This window comes from Prionailurus bengalensis, chromosome C2 (assembly GCF_016509475.1).
Source record: "Prionailurus bengalensis isolate Pbe53 chromosome C2, Fcat_Pben_1.1_paternal_pri, whole genome shotgun sequence".
In the NCBI taxonomy this organism is placed as follows: Eukaryota; Metazoa; Chordata; class Mammalia; order Carnivora; family Felidae; genus Prionailurus; species Prionailurus bengalensis.
Genome location: NC_057350.1, coordinates 159,592,236 through 159,611,030, shown reverse-complemented (window position 1 = coordinate 159,611,030; position 18,795 = coordinate 159,592,236). Strand labels below are relative to the sequence as shown.

The 18,795-nt window shown below is 41.1% G+C and overlaps 1 protein-coding gene across 1 annotated transcript in view; it reads left to right on the top strand.

Moving 5' to 3' along the window:
* The first annotated feature begins 894 nt into the window (after positions 1-894).
* Positions 895-18,795, top strand: part of ZNF445 (zinc finger protein 445) — a 32,276-nt gene continuing 14,375 nt past the window's right edge. Inside the window, exon 1 of the mRNA XM_043595931.1 lies at positions 895-1,014. The gene's annotated coding sequence lies outside the window, so the exon portion shown is untranslated. The remainder of the gene's footprint in view (positions 1,015-18,795) is intronic.

The following is an 18,795-nucleotide window of genomic DNA, read 5'->3' as shown; positions in this document are numbered from 1 at the left end:
AAGAGACCCCCAAAAACGAACCACCAGAGTCCAGAGTCAAAGCTAAGCAGCAAGGGTCATTTATTGCAGGTTCGAACCTGGACCTCTGCGCCCCCGTTGCCGGTGACGCCAAGAGGCCCTGAGAGAGGTTTTTACACCCCTTTTATAGACAGGTACAAACAAGTCATGGGGAAATCAGGAATTTTCCACAGTTACAGAGCTGCGATTGGTTGGTGTTTAAAGTTGGACACTTAACAGTATTCGATTGGTTCCTGCCTTTAGGTCAGACCACAACCGGGGGTACGGGTATCACAATGATTGATCAGGAACACACGGATGTGCCAAGCAACAATGATTGATCAGGAGTACACGGATGTGCCAAGTAACAATGGTTGATCAAGAATATACGGATGTGCCAGGCAATAATGATTGATCAGGAATACATGGGCATGCCAAGCAATTGTACAGAAGCGGAACAAGCTGGTTAAGCTTGGTTAGGTTTCAGTTTCCCATAACTTAAGCTTTTAAGTTTCAATTTTCTCAGGCCTCTCACAATCACTTATTCTATTACATACCAGACTACATTTAGGAAGTTTCACAACTTATTCTATTACATAGCGGGTTACATTCAGGAAAGGTTTCACAATGCTCGTAGCAAACAGCAAGCAAAACAGACTTCTCAGCAATTGTATTTCTTATCAAAGATCCATAATAAGCAGAAAAGAGAACTTAGCTTTAAACTAAGGCAGGGCTGTCATTTGGATTTAAAACTGTTCTTTTCAGAGAGTGGAGGGCAGGCGCCCAGAGGGGAAGACAGGGTTGCTGAGGACAGGTCAGGTGGCTCACAGGCCCTGAGCACCGCGCTGGCGCCAGGGAGAAGGCGAGACGTTGGCCCTCCCAGCTTCCTAGAGCGGCCGCCGAGACGCGGGGCGGCGGCGCGCCTGCGCGACCTGGGCCACCGGAGAGCTGGTCTCTGGGCCACGGGTTCTGGGCGGGTGGTGTGGCTGGAGGACTCGGTGTCGGGGACCTGGGGAGGTGAGCCACCGGGCGGGGCGGGGGGGCGGCGGGGGGGGGACGACCGACAGTGGGGGTGCACGGGTCGGGAGGGCGGCGGGGACGCTCGGCCCCTCCCGGGGTGAGAGTCAGGGGTCGGGGGTGCTGGCTGAGGCCCGGCCTGGAGGCGGCGCCCGGGGCGGGCGGTCTGGCCGGGCGGGGATCCGGTCCCCGCTGCGGTGAGGAGTGTAGCTGGAAGCGCTTTGCAGCCCCGGGCAGAGAGTTGGGAGTAATGGCTTCTGTGCTTTATCCTTTCTCCCAATTATGCAAACAAAGCGTACTCATTAGGGACAATTAGATGACGCGGGTGGGAGCCAGAAAAGTGAGAATAACCGCAGTCCGCAAATAGTTTCGTCTGGATGCTTCCTGACATTTTAAAATTTGCTCACAATTATGCACATTCATACACGGGTGCGTGTGCCTTTCGAAATGGGATCGTACTGTGGCCTTTAAAAACTTAGTATTATTGGGATGCAAAAGTATTGTGCTAAAATGTACATAATACTTACCATAGGGTACAATAAAATCGACCACTTTAACCATTTTCAAGTGTGGCAAAATTGAGCGGCATTAAGTACATTCATACCCTTGCGGTTTGAAAATGATGATACCTTCAACAGGCGGAATGCATTTGTTCACATAGCGGTCAAAATTGGTGCTAGCGTTAGTTAGGACGCCACCGAGACATATTTCTGTGAGGATAATTAAAAGGAAACGTTTTCGTTGCAGTTTATTTTCCGTAGTTAGTACACACTACACAAAGCTGTAATGCTCACAAAGTGACGCTTGTGCAGGAAAATAGCAGAATCTTGTGTATTAGGGTGGCTGCCTCTTTTCAAAATGAAAGTGTAGCATATAAAAGGGAGTTTTAATTTTTTCAATATACATTTTTAAAGATTTTATTTTTAACAAAAAGGGTTTTTTAAAGATAAGGTACAGCTCTTAAAACCACCGTACTGTCTCTGACTTGCATAGGCCTAAGAAGTCAGAGAATGGTCGGTCCCCTTCTAAGTTACAAGTGGTGGCCAGGAAAGAACACCACCCTGTTTCGAGCTGTATGTAGTGCAGAAGTGAAAACGCATTACTATTAGTACATTATTTGCAAGGAAATGTCAGTGAGTGGTTTTAGTCATAATTTGATGAAGGGATTTTGGAGAACTTGCATCTGCTTACACGTGTGTGTATGTGTGTGTGTGTGTGTTGAGGGTCTGATGAATGGGGGTGCTCTTACCTGTCGTGTTGATGCTGAAGAAAGGCGGACAAATTTTGGTTCAAAATGTAGTCCTTACTGGAGGTCGAAATGATGGGAATGTTTTGAAGATAAACCCTCAGTATATACTTAGAAAGGAAACTGACAACAGCATCACAAATACTAAGTCTGCCACTTGAAGTTTTCTGAGGCTCCTCGTATCCAGGAAGTATCAGTGCAAGGGCATTCTGTGATGTCGGAGTTGCTTGGGAGTAGAAATACATAACGTATAGTAACCGTAACTTACCTTCTTTGTCAGTCTTCAGGATTTTTGTATCAGAAATGCTCTGAAAGAACTCTCCAGGTGAATCATGAGATGCTGTACAAGATTGGATTTTTGAGCTTAAACTTCTGCCTGATCTTAAACCTCTTACCCTCCTTCCTTGTTTTATTACAGTGTGTCGGACCAGACATGCCTATCTAACGTGCCATGTGTTTTCTTCATTTTCTGTCTTCCTGTAAGCTCTGCAAGGCGGTGGTGTTTTTTGTTTATTTGTTTTGGTTTCTTGTGGTGTTTTGTTTTTGGTGTCCTTATTCGTTATGTAGTCCTTGGTGCCTGGGGCATAGCTGGTGCCCAGTAAATACTGTTAATAAAAGAATGAATCTAAATTGAGATAAGAATAACAATATTTAATATCTTTGATTGCCACAGTTTTGTTTTGTTTTGTTTTTTAAATCTAAGATAGAAATACATCAGAAAAAAGTGATAACAGTTCTTCCATTCCGAGACCGTTTTCTTGAGGCGCCTGGGTGGCCTAAATGGTTAAGCGTCCAACTTTGGCTCAGGTCACGATCACAAGGTCCGTGAGTTCGAGCCCCGTGTCAGGCTCTGTGCTGACATCTCAGAGCCTGGAGCCTGCTTCCGATTTTGTGTCTCCCTCTCTCTCTCTGCCCCCCTCTCAAAAATAAGTATATATTTAAAAAACAACAACAACAAAAAAAACACCCTTTTTCTTTTGAATAGTTGTGGACTTAGAGAGGGTTGCAGAAACCGTACCGAGTTCCCTTATATTCTTTGGTCAGTTTGCCTAGAGTTAATATCTTGCGTAACCATAGTATAAGTCCTCAAACTTCAGAAATTTACAGCGTACAATGCTATTCATTAAACTGCTGACTTTAATTACAGAGTCCAGCAGTTTCTCACTAGTGACCTTTTTCTGTTCCAGGATCCGATCTAGAATCCCTCATTCCACCATTCCGTGTAGTTGCCCTGTCTTCTTGTTTTCCTTCAATATGTGACAGTCTCTCCATCTTTCCTTGTTTTTCATGACGTTGACACTTTTCAAGTATGTTGTATGGGTATTTTTAGAATGACTCTCACTTTGGTTTTGTCAGATGTTCTTTCCTGCTTCAATCGAGGATGATGTTGCTATGTGTTATTACTGTCAATACTGATTTTGACCTAGTGGTGTCTTCCATGTGTCACCATTGTAAAGATACTGGCTTTCCCTTTGTAACTAGTGATTATTTGGGGGAAGATACTTTGAGACCTTGCATGGCAATATCCTGCTTTTCTTTACTGTTCACCCACCGATTAGCCTTCTTGGTGGATCTTATCACTGTAATGGTCTAGTGGTGACTTTGATTTCTGTTATTCCTTCTCCAGATAATAATTGGAATATTTCCTGAGGAAGAGTTGTGCCTTCTTTCCCTTTGTTTTATTTCTTCAATTATTTGTAAGTGTGTGATGTTGGATACATATCCTTTGGGCTATGATGCGGTGCTGATGGTACTTATTTTGTTGCTTAAATTATTCCAGCTTTGGCCCTTGGGGGCTCTTTGCAGTGGCTCCTGCTTCCCCTTAAAGTGTCCACATCCTTTTTGGTGTCTTTCCCTGACTTTCTGGCCCCATACATTAATTGTGTTTGTTGTATCTTCCCTTCCCCAGCCCCCGAGACCACCACTTCTCCAAAGATCCCTAGTTCCTTTCTCCATGTTCACGGTTTATTGGAGAATGATACTGAGAAACCAAGTTTTGGGCGCTAGGTTTGAGCTCACTTCTTAACTGATGTACGGGTTCAAGTATACTGTAACACTCTAGTTATGTACTGGAAGCAGTCTTTCTTGTTTCCTTATCAGCGTATAAAATAAAGCATATGTACCCTCACACTGGTAGGAAAAACACGGGAATAAGAGACTGCTGAATGAGGATTAAAAAAAATTTTTGTTAACATTTATTTATTTTTGAGAGAGAGAGAGACAGAGTGTGAACTGAGAAGGGGCAGAGGGAGAGAGAGGGAGACAAAGAATCTGAAGCAGGCTCCAGGCTCTGAGCTGTCAGCACAGAGCCCGACGCGGGGCTGAAATGCACGAACTGTGAGATCATGACCCGAGCCGAAGTCCGGCACTTAACCAACCGACTGAGCCACCCACGTGCCCCATAAATGAGGATTTTAAAAGAAAACGAAGTACGTCATGTATGAGCTGAAGAAGCAAAATGACAAAAAAGGAAACTGACCCTGAAAAATGCCCAGATAATTGTTTGGGATTTCCCCTGTTTTTACAAAGCCATTTTCATTGCAGGATTGAGACTGGGCCTAAGGTATGAAGCTCTGGGAGAAGAGGCCCGATCAGCTCAGGTTGCCTCCTAGGCCTGGGATGGGTGAAGTTTTATTTCTGTTCTCAAAAGCTGGTTGGGACATGGAGAAACCCTGAGGCATTAGGAAACCTGAATTTAACTGGGCAGCTTCAGCTCACTGGCCCCCATGTCTTTACTGTGCCCTGGGTCTTTCCAGAGTCTGACAGGCCCTGGAGGTCTTTAGCTTTCTCCATGTTCATGGTTGCAGAGGCTAGGCCAACCCTTTCTCCCCGATTGAAGGCCTGGAACCCCTCGCCAGGTTCCTAGGCTTTCGCCCTCTTTTTCCTGTCAGTTAGTCTTCTCATCACCTGTGTCCAGATACTTCGCTGGCCTCTTTGGACATTTCTGTAGCAGCTGCTTTAGAACAGGCCTGCTTGGAGGCTTATTTTTGGTGCTAATTGTGCTGTGGATCTCCATTTCCTGAGGTAGGTCTTGCCATTTCTATTTCCTGCTGGGTGCCTTCCTTCAGAACATTTGTCTCTGGGCTCAAGTTCATTCTCTTTAGCCTCACTGCCAGATTTCTGGTCACTGTGAGCAGCTTTCTAGTCCTTTCCTACTTGGGTTTCTTGCTCTTCTCCAGTCTGTTCTGCAGGTTTGTTGGGGAAAGTCTCTGTCCCTCTTCCTCTGACTTTCAGCTGCCTTCTGAGCAGTTGTTTCTGCTGCTGGGGCTCAGCACGGCCGGAGCCTGTCCCTCTTGCTCGGCTCAGCCTTCTTTTGTTGTTGCTGGTCTTCAGGTGTGTCTGCAGGCCTTCAGCCACTTACTTTATCATTTCCCTCCTTTTCCTTTGCTTTTGTTTCTCCAGTACTTCTTCTTTTTCTCCACTGGTTTTCCACATCAAAGCTTCACTTCTCTGCCAGAACTTTAGCTGACTCCTCAGCATGCATGATCCCTAATGTAGTTCTTGACTGGACTGACTCTTCATGCCCTGGAACAGGAGTGTAGTGTTTTTGTGTGTGTTAGCTGGATGGCAGCCTGCTTTCTGGCATGAGCTCTTTCCGTCTGGTTAGTCACTCTTTTTTCTCTGTCTTGACAGCATTGGCGGAGTCTGGGAGATAGCGAATAGGTATTGGTTTATAACCAAGTAGGAGATGGCTTCGGAGTGAAGGGAGTGATTTCTTTAAATGTATTTAATGGTCGCAGGAGATGGAGGATGGTTTCAGGGGACGATGAACATCATTTGTGACTTGGTGCACTCAGTTATGGGACCCTTTACAAGAGGTACCGAGGCCGGCTGTTTATCTCACCCCTTTTGTGGACCGTTTGTTTTGTCTCTTTGTCTTAACATTCTTGGTCTTGTTTTTTCTTTTGCATGTTGTGTTTAGGGGTAGCATTTTGCTCTTTTCATTCTCTTCTTATTTGCCGGGTCATGTCTTAGGTTGGTCTCTTAATTTTTAGGAGATCTAAGGTCACGTTGGTTGGTTTTTCCATTTGTGGTTTTTGAGTACAGCCACCATTTGCTCTCTGTACCCCTTCAAGGCTTGCTGCCTCTCCCCCTCAGTTCTTGTCCCTGTGTCCTGGGAGCAGCTTGATACTCATTTAGTGTGTTTGGCAAAGAGAATTATTGATTACTTTGATGATTGTAAAAGTGACATGTAAAAATTCACGGAACACTGGTTAATAGGAAGGGAAAGGCTTTATCCCACATTCTGGAGAAGATAATGGGTGAGAACACTCTGGCAGCAAGGCTAAGAAAGTTTTTGTGCATATTCCAGCTGTACTTTATTTTTATTTTAAGTCTTAACTAGTTAATAACTATAATTTTTAAACCTTGTCCCATAATTTACTTATTATTTTAGGAAAATGGGACAAGACAAAATATATAATGAGTAAAGTAACAGGGAGGCAGATTTCAGACACACCAGTTTAAGCACTTCTAACATTTTGGCATTTTTGCAGTCTTTCTTTCTTTCTTTCTTTCTTTTTTTCTTTCTTTCTTCTTTTAATGTTCATTTATTTTTGAGAGAGAGAAAGAGAGAGAGAAAGAGCACAAGTGGAGGAGGGGCAGACAGAGAGGGAGACATCGAATCTGAAGCAGGCTCCAGGCTCCGAGCTGACAGCAGAGTCTGATGAGGGGCTTGAACCCATGAACCATGAGATTGTGACCTGAACTGAAGTCAGATACCAACTGAGCAACCCAGGCACCCCTGTAATCGTCATTTTCTACATGCGTTCTTAAAAGAAAGAAAAGAGAGAGGCGTAGTACACATATGTTATGTTGAAAAATGAAATAACTACAAATAAACTAAAGGTTCCTTTAACTACTATTCTCAAACTCTCCGCTCCTGTATTCAGTAAGAGTTTTTGTGAATTGCCCAAGCCATCTTAAATTCCTTTGAGTACTTATGTTCATCACACGTACTTACACTTAGACGTATATATGGTTTTAGATTTTTTCTACAATTATATCTAAGATTTTTTTTTTTTTTTATATCTTAACATGTTTTGTTATTGATGGGCAAGGCGGTCAAGAGCAGCTTCTCCTCTCTTGCGTAACAGCATTTAGAGTAGCCTTGAGCTGGGGACATTTCCTTGCAAAGAGATAAAGAGCACTCTGGGCTTATTGCCTTCTGAAGGACTATTTTTCTCTGTTCTTGCTTAGTGTATACCCCTTTGTTCTGCCTATTGCATGTGTCAGTGACCCTCAGGCCTACCCCTGCTTTCTTTATTTCAGACCCCACCGGCAAGGGGTTGAGGGTCTTATTGCAGCATTAGGTGTAGTGCTTGTCTCCACACTGTCCTAAACACGTTGCCTGCGAAAGTGATCTGCTGCGCATGGAGAAAGCAATGGATTGCAAGAGGTTGAATCTTGTGCATTCTTTCTCTTTTCTCTTCTTGTGAGTAAGTTTTGTACTACTTGAGTCAGGTGTGTATTTTGTTTCTTCTTAGCAATAGAATCGTGCTCTGGCCTCTTGTGTGAGTAGCATTTACTTGCCTGTTAACCTTGGCCACACAGTCTGAGCACCCAGCAGACAGTGAAACAGTAATGTTAAGAGTCCAGTACAGTCTTTAAAACTGTTGTACTAGATATTTCATCCTAGGAAGTGCTACGCTTTTATTTATTTCTATTGATGAACAGGTCATTTATTTCCAATATTGTGTTACTACAAAGAGTACTCTAGTGAACACCTGTGCGAATGTCTGTATATCTACCTCTGCAAGTGTTTTTCCAGGGAGATTCCTAGAAGTGAAATTCCTGTAGCCGAAGTAATGGGACTTCATAGTTTTGCTATAGACTTTCACACTACCTTTCCTGGTGGCTGTATGCATTTACGCTTCTATCACTGTTTTGTTTTTTGTTTTGTTATTATTCTTTTTTCTGGTCAAGAGGTTTTCAAATATTGTAGTCGTATATCACACTTTTCCTTTTATTTTCTTAAGAAATCCTTTCTTACTCTGGGGTTCTTACTCTTTTGTTTTTGAAGTTAAGTCTTTGGAATTCATTTTGTGTGTAATTGTACTTTTATTTTTATTCCCTAGCCAGTCGTCCCTATGCAAGTCATTGATGTCTGTCCTTTTCCACTGTCTTGTAATGCCACTACTGTCATATCCCAGATCAGTGTGTGCATATAAGTCTTTGGATTCTGTGCTATTCCTTTTATTTGCAGTTTGTGTATTCCTTCAATAATACTCACTTTTAATTGTTATATTTTTATAATAAGCTGAATTGTATGGTAGGACAAATCTTCCCACCTTTAAAATAAAAGGTTGTCTTCACTATTGTTGACCTTTACTAATTTTTGTAATTTGTAGATGTTTATCAACTGTGAAGAAAGTTTATATTGGGTTTGTTATGATTTTATAGACTTTTCAATTAATTTAAGGAGAATTGATGTCTTGGAAATACTAGATTTCATATGCTTAAGACTTTTTCAGATATACTTTGTCTTTTGGTAGTTTACTATTTACCCCATTAAAGTTGTGTACATTTTTTTAAGAGCTTTATTTCTGGGTATTTTATGTTTTAGTTGTTGTTGGTATTTTGTTCTGTTTCTAAATAGTTGTTGCTGTTATGTTAGAAAAGTATTGATTATACATTGATATTCAGCTTTTTAAAAATATTTTAAAAAATGTTTTAAAAACATGTATTCATTTTTTGAGAGACAGAGACACAGAGTATGAGCGGGGGTGGGGCAGAGAGAGGGAGACAGAATCTGAAGCAGGCTCCAGCCTCTGAGTTGTCAGCACAGAGCCTGCCGTGGGGCTTGGACTCATGAACCACGAGATCATGACCTGAGCCGAAGTTGGACACTCAACTGACTGAGCCACCCAGGTGCCCCCATGTTTGTTTATTTTTGAGAGAGAGAGAGAGAGAGAGAGAGCGCGCACGCGCGAGCGAGCGAGCAAGCTGAGAAGGGGCAGAGGGAGAGGGAGACAGAGGATCTGTAGCAGACAGCTCCACGCTGTCGGTGCAGAGCTTGATGCGGGACTTAAACTCATGAATCGTGAGATCATGACCTGAGCCTAAGTCGGACACTTAACCAACTGAGCCACCCAGGTGCCCCGACATTCAGCTTCTTAATTACCTATCATATTTTAAGTTTTTCAGTTGATTCTCTTAGACCTTTTAGGTGGATGTTTATATCACTCATGAGTCATAGTAGCTTTTAAAAATTTTAATTTACTTTTTTTTATTTTTATTTTTCTTAAAATTTTTTTATTAACATTTATTTATTTTTTGAGAGTCAGAGAGAGGCTGAACACAAGCAGGCGAGGTGAAGAGAGGTAGACACAGAATCAGAAGCAGGCTCCACGCTCTGAGCTGTCAGCACGGAGCCCAATCCGGGGCTTGAACCCACGAACCGGGAGATCATGACCTGAGGTGAAGTCAATCACCCAACCGACTGAGCCCCCCAGGCGCCCCTAATTTTATTTTTAAGTGATTTCTTTACCCAATGCAGGGCTCGAACTCATAACCAAGCGTCGAGTGTCTACCAACTGAGCCAGCTAGGCGCCACATCTTTGATCCTCCTTTTCTAACAGTTTCTGCGTATTTCTTCCTCTTCACCTCCTCCTCCCTTCCCCCTCCTCCCCATCTTTCCCCTCTTTCCTCCCCTTCCTCCACCTCCGCCCCCTTCTACTCTTCCTATTTCCTTTCCTCCACCACTGCAGCCGCTGCCAATTTGGTTGCCTTTTATTTCGTTTTGTTGTCTGATTACTGAGGCTGAGACTGCCAACACTATGTTAAACACTCCTCATCCTCCCTTTCCTCCTCCCCTTCCTCCTCCCCTTCCTCCTCCCCTTCCTTCTCCTCTGCCGCTGCCAATTGGGGCGCCTTTTGTTTTGTTTTGTTGTCTGATTGCTGAGGTTGAGACTTCCAACACTGTTAAACAACCGTGGTGAGAGTGGAGATCGCTGTTGTGTTCCTGATCTCAGAGGGAGTGTTCTCAGTTTTTCCCCATTGAGGATGATATTAGCTGTGGGCCTTTCATATATGGCCTGTATGATGTTAAGATATGTTTCTTCTATCCCAACTTCCTTGAGGGTTTTTATTAAAAGATGCTGTATTTTGTCAGATGCTTTTTCTGCCTCTATTGACAGGATCATATGTTCTTACCCTTTCTATTAATGTGATATATCACGTTGGTTGATTTGCAAATATTGAACCAGTCCTAGAGCCCAGGAATGAATCCCACTTGATCATGGTGAATTATTCTTTTAATATACTGTTGAATTTGATTTGCTAGTATCTTGCTGAGATTTTTTGCATCCACATTCATTAGGGATATTGGCCTGTAATTCTCCTTTTTTGTGGGGGTCTCTGTCTGGTTTGGGAATCACCATAATGCTGGCTTTAAAGAATGAGTATGGAAGCTTTCCTTCCATTTTAATTTTTTTGGAACAGATTGAGAAAAATAGTTATTAACTCTTCTTTAAAAGTCTGGTAGAATCGATCTGGACCAGGACTCTTATTTGTTGGGAGATTTTGATAACTGATTCCATATCTTCACTGGTTATGGGTCTGTTTAAATTTTCTGTTGCGTCCCATTAGGGTTTTGGTAGTATGTGGGTGTCTAGGAATTTGTCCATTTCTTCTAGATTGTCCAGTTTGTTAGCATATAATTTTTCATAGTATTCCCTAATAATTATTTGTATTTCTGTGGTGCTGATTATGATTTCTCCTCTTTCATTTGTGATTTTATCTATTTGGGTCCTCTTCTTTTTGAGAAGTCTGGCTAGGGGGTTATCAATTTTGCTTATTCTTTCAAAAAACCAGCTCTTAGTTTCATTGATCTGTTCTTTTGTTGTTTTTTCAATTCTATACCATTGATTTCTGCTCTAATCTTTATTAATTCCCTTCTTCTGCTGGCTTTGGGCTTTATTTGCTGTTCCTTTTCTGGCTCCTTTAGGAGTAAGATTATGTTGTGTAGTTGGTACCTTTCTTATTTCTTGAGATAGGCCTGAATTGCAATGTATTTTCCTCTTAGGACTGGTTTTGCTGCCTCCCAAAGGGTTTGGACTGTTGTGTTTTTATTTTCATTTGCTTCCATGTATTTTTTAATTTCTTCTTTAATTTCCTGGTTGACCCATTCATTCTTTAGTAGAATGTTCTTTAACTTCCATGTATTGGGGACTTTCTAAATTTTTTCTTGTGGTTGATTTCAAGTTTCATAGCATTGTGATCTGAAAATATGCATGGTATGATCTCAATCCTTTTATTTTTGTTGAGGGCTATTTTGTTACCACTATGTGATCTATTTAGGAGAATGTTCCATGTGCATTTGAGAAGAATGTGCGTTCTGATGCTTTTGGATGAAAAGTTCTGAATATATCTGTTAAGTCCATCTGGTCCAACATGTCATTCAGAACCATTGTTTCCTTATTGATTTTCTGCCTAGATAATCTGTCCATTGTTGTAAGTGGAATATTAAAGTCCCCTACAATCATGGTATTATTATCTATACATTTCTTTATGTTTGTGACTAGTTGATATGTATATATGAGTGCTCCAGGTTGGGGACAATAAACATTTACAGTTGTTAGCTCTTGATGGGTAGACCCCTTAATTATGATATAATGCCCTTCTTCATCTCTTGTTATACGTTTTAGTTTAAAATCTAATTTGTCTGTTATAAGTATGGCTACTCCAGCTTTCTTTTGACATCCATTAGCATGGTAGATGGCTCTCCATCCCCTCACTTTCAATCTGCAGGTGTCCTCAGGTCTAAAATGAGCCTCTTGTAGGCAGCATATAGGTGGATCTTGTTTTTTTATCCATTCTGATACCCTATATCTTTTGATTGGGGCATTTAGTCCATTTACATTCAGAGTGATTATTGAAAGATACGGATTTAGTGCCACTGTGTTATCTGTAGGTTTCATGCTTGTGGTGATGTCTCTGGTCCTTGTAGTGTTTCCTGCTTTCTACTCAGAGTCTCCCTTAGGATCTCCTGCAGGGCTAGTTTAGTGGTCATGAACTCCTTCAGTTTTTATTTGTCTGGGAAAGCCTTTATCTCTCCTTCTATTCTGAATGACGCCCTTGCTGGATAAAGGATTCTTGGCTGCATATTTTTCCTATTCAGTACATTGAATATTTCCTGCCACTCCCTCTGGCCTGCCAAGTTTCAGTGGACAGGTCTGCTACTACCGTTATGGGTCTATTGTGTAGGGTAAGCCCGTATGTCCCTAGCTGCTTTCAGAATTCTCTCTTTATCTTTGTATTTTGCCAGTTTCACTATGATATATCATGGTGTTGACCTGTTTTTGTTGATTTTGAAAGGCGTTCTCTGTGTCTCTTGGACTTGGATGTCTGTTTCCTTCCCCAGATTAGGGAAGTTCTCAGCTATAATTTGTTCAAATAAGCCTTATGCCCCTTTTTCTCTTCTGGGACTCCTATGATATGGATGTTATTTCATTGCATTGGATTGCTACCTGGCTTTCTTTTTACTTCCATTTGAGTGATAAATGCTTCTCCATCCCTTGACTTTCAATATACATGTGTCTTCTTGTCTGAAGTGAGTCTTCTTGTAGGCAGCATATAAACTCAGGTCTTGGGTTTTTGTCTTCTCTGTCACCCAGTGTCTTTTGATTGGAGCGTTTAGTCCATTTACGTTCAAAGTAGTTATTGATGGATATGTATTTATTGCCATTTTGTTACTTGTTTTATGGTTGTTTTTTGCAGTTCTTCCCTGTCCCTTTCTTCTCTTGCTCTCTTCTCTCTTGGGTCTGCTGGCTTTCCTTAGTGATATTCTTGGATTCCCCTTTCTTTGTTATTTGCATGTCTATTATCAGTTTTTGATTTGTGGTCACCATTAGGTGTATATATATAGCATTTTATGTATATAGTGCTGTATGTTAAGTTGGTGGTTGCTTAAAGCACTAACCATTCTAAAAGCACTAAATTTTTATTCCTCTCCAACCCATGTTTTAAGTATATGGTGCCATACTTCACATCATTTTATTTTGTGAATCCCTTGCCTGAATTTTATAGGTACACTTAATTTACTGGATTTTTGCTTCCTATTCTTTTTACTCCTGCTTATGGTCTTTCCTTTCCTCTCAAAGAGTGCCTTTTAATATTTCTTGTAAAGCTGATTTAGTTGATGAATTGATTTGTTGGTCTGGAAACTTTTTCTCTCTCCTTCTCTTCTGAATGATAGCTTTGCTGGATAGAGTATTCTTGACTGCATAGTGTTTCCTTTCGCACTTTGACCATATCATGTCACTCCCTTCTGAAAAATCCACTGATAGCCTTACAGAGTTTCCCTTGTATGTAACTGTCTTCTTTTCTCTTGCTGCTTTTAAAATTTTTTCTTTATCATTAGTTTTTGCCATTTTAATTATTAGGTGTCTTGATGTGGACCTCTGTGGGTTGATTTTGGGGGGGATTCTCTGTACCTTCTGGATCTGGATTTTTTTGTTTGTTTCCCTCTCCAGATTTGGGGAGTTTTCAGCTATTATTTCTTCAAATACATTTTCTGTCCCCTTTTCTCTCTCTTCTCCTTCTGGGATCCCTATAATACAAAAGTTATGCTTGATGGTGTTGTTGAATTCCCTAATCTACTTTAATTTTTAATTATTCTTTTTTCTCTCTCCTGTTCAACTTGGTTACTTTCCATTACTCTATCCTCAGGATTGCTGATCTATTTTTCTACTCCCTCTAGTCTGCTCTTTATTTTCTGTAGTGTATTTTTAATTCCAGTTATTGAGTTTTTCATCTCTGGTTCATTTTTATATTTTTTATCTCTTTGTTGAGGGTCTTACTGAGGTCCTCCACTCTTAAGTCCAGTGGGTATCTTTATGACCATCACTTTTAGTTTTCTATCTGATAGAAAACTCCATTTTGTTTATCTCCATTTTGTTTAGGTCTTTTGCTGATATTTTGTTCTGTACTTTCATTTGGGACATATTCCTATTTCCTCATTTTGTCTAGGTCTCTGTGTCTGTTTCTGTATATTAGTAAAGTCACCTATGTCTCTTCCTGTTGGAAGTAGTGGCCTTATACAGAAGAGGTCCTATAGTACCCTGCAGCACAGTGTACCTTATTCACCAGAGCCTGGCATTGTAAATATATCTCTTATGTGTGTTAGATGTTCCCTACTGTTGTTGCTGAGCCATGTTTGCCTTCTATCCAGCATCTGCAATGGCTGTCTTTGCCTGTTGTGGGCACGGTTTGTATCCTGTGTTGTTAGTGGGCCAGTCAAGGGCCATCTTGGGCTTGAATTAAGTTAGACCATGTGTTTTCCAGAGCTGTGGTAGCACCAAACTGCAGGGTACTCTCCCTGTGTTGTTCCCTGAGAAGCTTTCATCAGTAGGTGAGGCCTGCTGCCAGACCAGATGTCTGCCCCCGGCCCACTGCTGGGGCCCCGGAGACTAATGTGTGTGGTTGTCTTCCCCTTTCTGCTGGGCAGGAGTCAATTTGGATTGGTGCTGGCCCCCCTTGGGGGTGCTTGCACACTGCCAGGCTCGTGGTACCACTTTGGATGTAATGGTGCTGAGGGCTTATTGGAGGGGGTCGGTTACAGGAGATGGCAGCACTGTTAACAAGCTAGGTGGAGAGTGTTCACACTGTGCTGGTTCCCGCAGGTGTCCCTGTATGTACGTTGTGGGGAGTGAGAGGGAAACGGCTCCTACCAGCTCTTTTGTTCTTGGAGAAGCCTCCTAAAGATACCTGCTCCTCCAGCACATGCTTTTGAGATTAGTAAATAAATCTCTTTGTTGTATACCGAGGTGTTTTGCAAACTGCTGCTTCTCTGCCGAATCTCAGTGGGGCTGTTTGTTGTGCTTTCCTTTTAAGGGCAGAGACTTAGTTTCCCATTGCCCTTCCCAGAGCTGATCCCGCTAATTTTTAAAGTTCCAGGTGTTAAGTACCACTGGTTGTAAGAACTTGAGAAATTAAGCCCCTCTGGTTTTCACGGTCAAATATTGTGGAGACTTGTCTTCCCAGTACAGGTCCTCTGTACCTGGGTGCCTGGTTTGGGGTTTGTTCATGTCCTTTGTCCACCCCACATGCTCCCTCCTGTCCATGTCTTTGCCCTTTCTACCCTCTTTGTTGTGGCCTCTTCTATACATTTAGCTGTGGAGAATCTGTGCTTCTAGCCTTCAGTTGTTTTCTGGGTTATTTACACTGATATGGGTGTTATCAGGTGTATCTGTGGGGTGAGGTGAGGCTAGGTGAGCCAATGATCCTCCTATTTCCAGCCATTTTCCCTGAAAGCTTCCCCCCCCTCCCCCTTTTTAAAATTACTTACTTACTTACTTACTTAATTAATTAATTAATTTACCTAAGTGCCTAAGAAACCTCCTGGACGGTGTTAAAGAGAAGAGTTGAGAGTGGACATCCTTGTCTTATTCTCACTTTTTGGGGGGAAACATTTGGTTTTTAACTACTAAGTTTGATGTTAACTGTGGGTTTTCGTAGAGGTGTTTTGCCAGAAGTAGAAGTTCCGTTCTATTTCTAGTGATTGCTTTTGTTATGAAAAGTTTGGGTTTTGTAAAAAAATTTTTTTTGCTCCTATTTACATCATTATGTGATTTTTGTTTTGTGTTTATTGATATGTTAAACAATCTTGCATTCCTAGGATCAATCTCACATGGTCATGGTATATAATTCTTTTCGTATGTTAGTGGATTTTATTTTGCTAGTATATTGTCCAGAATGTTTGCATTTATATACATAAGAGATACTTGTCTGTCTGGTTTTGGTATCAAGGTAATACTGACCTCCTAGAATGAACTGGGACGTGTTCTTCTCTTCTGTGTCTTTGAAGAGCTTATGAAGAATCAGTATTATTTTTTTCTTTAAATATTTGGGAGAATTCAGCAATAAAGCCATTTGGGTCTTTGCTTTTCTTTATGGGTAGTTTTGACTACTAATTTAATCTCTTATTACAGGTCTATTCAGATTTTGTGTTTCTTCTTGAACCAATTTTAGTAGTTTGTGTTTTATAACTACTGTAACTACTTGTCAATTTCATGTAATGCATTTAATTTATTGGCAAAAATTATCTTTTAAAAATTCCAGTAGTCAGTAGTATGTTTCTTCTCTCATTTCTCATTTCCATATTTGGATCTTTTTTTTTCCCTTCATCAGTGTGGTTAAAGATTTATCAATTTTGTTATCTTTTCAGTGAACCAATCTTTTTTTGAATATAATTTATTGTCAGGTTGGCTTACAAACAACACCCAGTGCTCATCCCAACAAGTGCCCTCCTCAATGCCCATCACCCATTTTCCCCTCTCCCACACCCCCCTTTTCCACCCTCAGTTTGTTTTCTGTATTTAAGAGTCTCTAGTGGTTTGCCTCCCTCCCTCTCTATAACTATTTTTCTTTTCCCTTTCCCTTCCCTCATGGCCTTCTGTTAAGTTTCTCAAGACCCACATATGAGTGTAAATGTATGATACCTGTCCTTCTCTGACTTATTTCACTCAGCATAATACCTTCCAGTTCCATCCATGTTGTTGCAAATGGCATGATTTTGTTCTTTTCATTGACAAGTAGTATTCCATTATATATATAAACCATATCTTCTTTATCCATTTGTCAGTTGATGGACATTCAGGCCCTTTCCATAATTTGGCTATTGTTGAGAGCACTGCTATAAACATTGGAGTACACGTGCCCCTATGCATCAGCAGTCCTGTATCCCTTGGATAAATTTCTAGTAGTGATATTGCTAGGGTATCAATAGGGTAGTTCTATTTTTAATTTTTTGAGGATCCTCCACACTGTTTTCAAGAGTGGCTGCATTAGTTTGCATTCCCACTAGTAAGGTATGAGTGATCTGGTTTCTTTGTATCCTCGACAGCATTTGGTGTTGTCATTGTTTTTTTTATTTTAGCCATTCTGATAGATGTATAGTAATTATCTTATTGTGGTTTTAATTTGCATTTCCCTGATGACTAATTATGTTGAACATTTTTTCATGTGCTTATTCTCTGTATATCCTCTTTGGTGAAATGTATTTTCATGTTTTTCACTCATTTTCTTACGGGATTGTTTGCTGTTGAGTTTTGAGAATTTTTTCTTTAATGTTTATTTTTGAGAGAGAGAGAGAGACAGAGTGTGAGTGGGGCAGGGTAGAGAGAGGGAAACACAGAATCTGAAGTAGACTCCAGGCTCTGAGCTGTCAGCACAGAGCCTGATGCAGGGCTTGAATTCACGAACCGTGAGATGGTAACCTGAGCCAAAGCCAGACACTTAACCAACTGAGCCACCCAGGAGCCCCAAGAATTCTTTGTATAGTAAAATACCAGTCCTTTGTCAGATATGTGGCTTCTAAATATTATCTTCCAGTTTGTAGCTTGTCTTCTCATCCTTTCGACAAAGGGTCTTCCAAAAGCAGAAGTTTTAAATTTATCAGTTTTCCCTGAGCTTATCAGTTTTCCCTTTTATGGATCATGCTTTTGGTGTCAATTCTAATAACTCTTTGCCTAGCTTTAGCTCCTGAAGATTTTCTCCTATGCTTTTTTCTAAAAGTTGTATAGTTTTATGTTTTATATTTAAGGCCATGATTCATTTTGAATTGATTTTTGTGTAAGATGTTAGGCTTAAATTGACTCATTATTTTGCCTATGAATGTCCAATTTCTCCAGCAGTATTAGTTGGAGCTTATCCTTCCTTCTCTGAATTATTTTTTTTATTAATGTTTATTTATTTTTGACAGAGAGAGAGAGAGAAAGCGAGCATGAGCGTGGGAGGGGCAGAGAGAGAGGGAGACACAGAATTCGAAGCAGGCTCCAGGCTCCGAGCTCTCAGCACAGAGCCTGATGTGGGGCTCGAACTCACAGACGCGAAATCATGACCTGAGCTGAAGTCGGACGCGCAACCAACTGAGCCACCCAGGCGCCCCTATCCTTCCTTCTTTGAATTGCTTTTGTACCTTTCTAAAAAATCAGTTGAGCACATTCTGCAGAGTAGACTCCTATGCAGTGATGTGGCCCGCAGCATAAGCTCTTTCCCCAATGTGAAGAGGCAAACATTCATTGAGGGCCCAAAATGTTAAATCCCACAACCACACACATATTATACAGTGAGGCCACAGAGATTTTAAGAGGTAAAGAGGTAAAGTGCACCTACTGTCTTACAGGTAGTGGGGAGATAGATTTGAACCTAGGTAGGTCTTAGTGTATGTTCTCTACTCTGTACACTAAGCTCTGCTGTCTCCAGTAAGTGGCCCTTATGACGAATTACAAAGGCAAATAAGTTCAGTAGAGAACTGGATTAGTGTTTCCAAATTACAGTTCTTAATTCATTGGTGGGGTCATAGTTATTTAGGGGATTCCTAATCAGCATTTGTTTTGTTTTTGAGTTGCTTATTTGAGACATTTTAAAATATTATATTACAGTATTAGTAAGGTCACATTTGATATTACAAATCAGTTGGGTATACTTGTGTTAGTCTATTTCAGGTTTTTCTTTTCCACTGATTTATGTGTCATTTCCTCCACCACTACCACAGTCTTTTTTTTTTTTTAAGTTTTTATTTACATACCAGT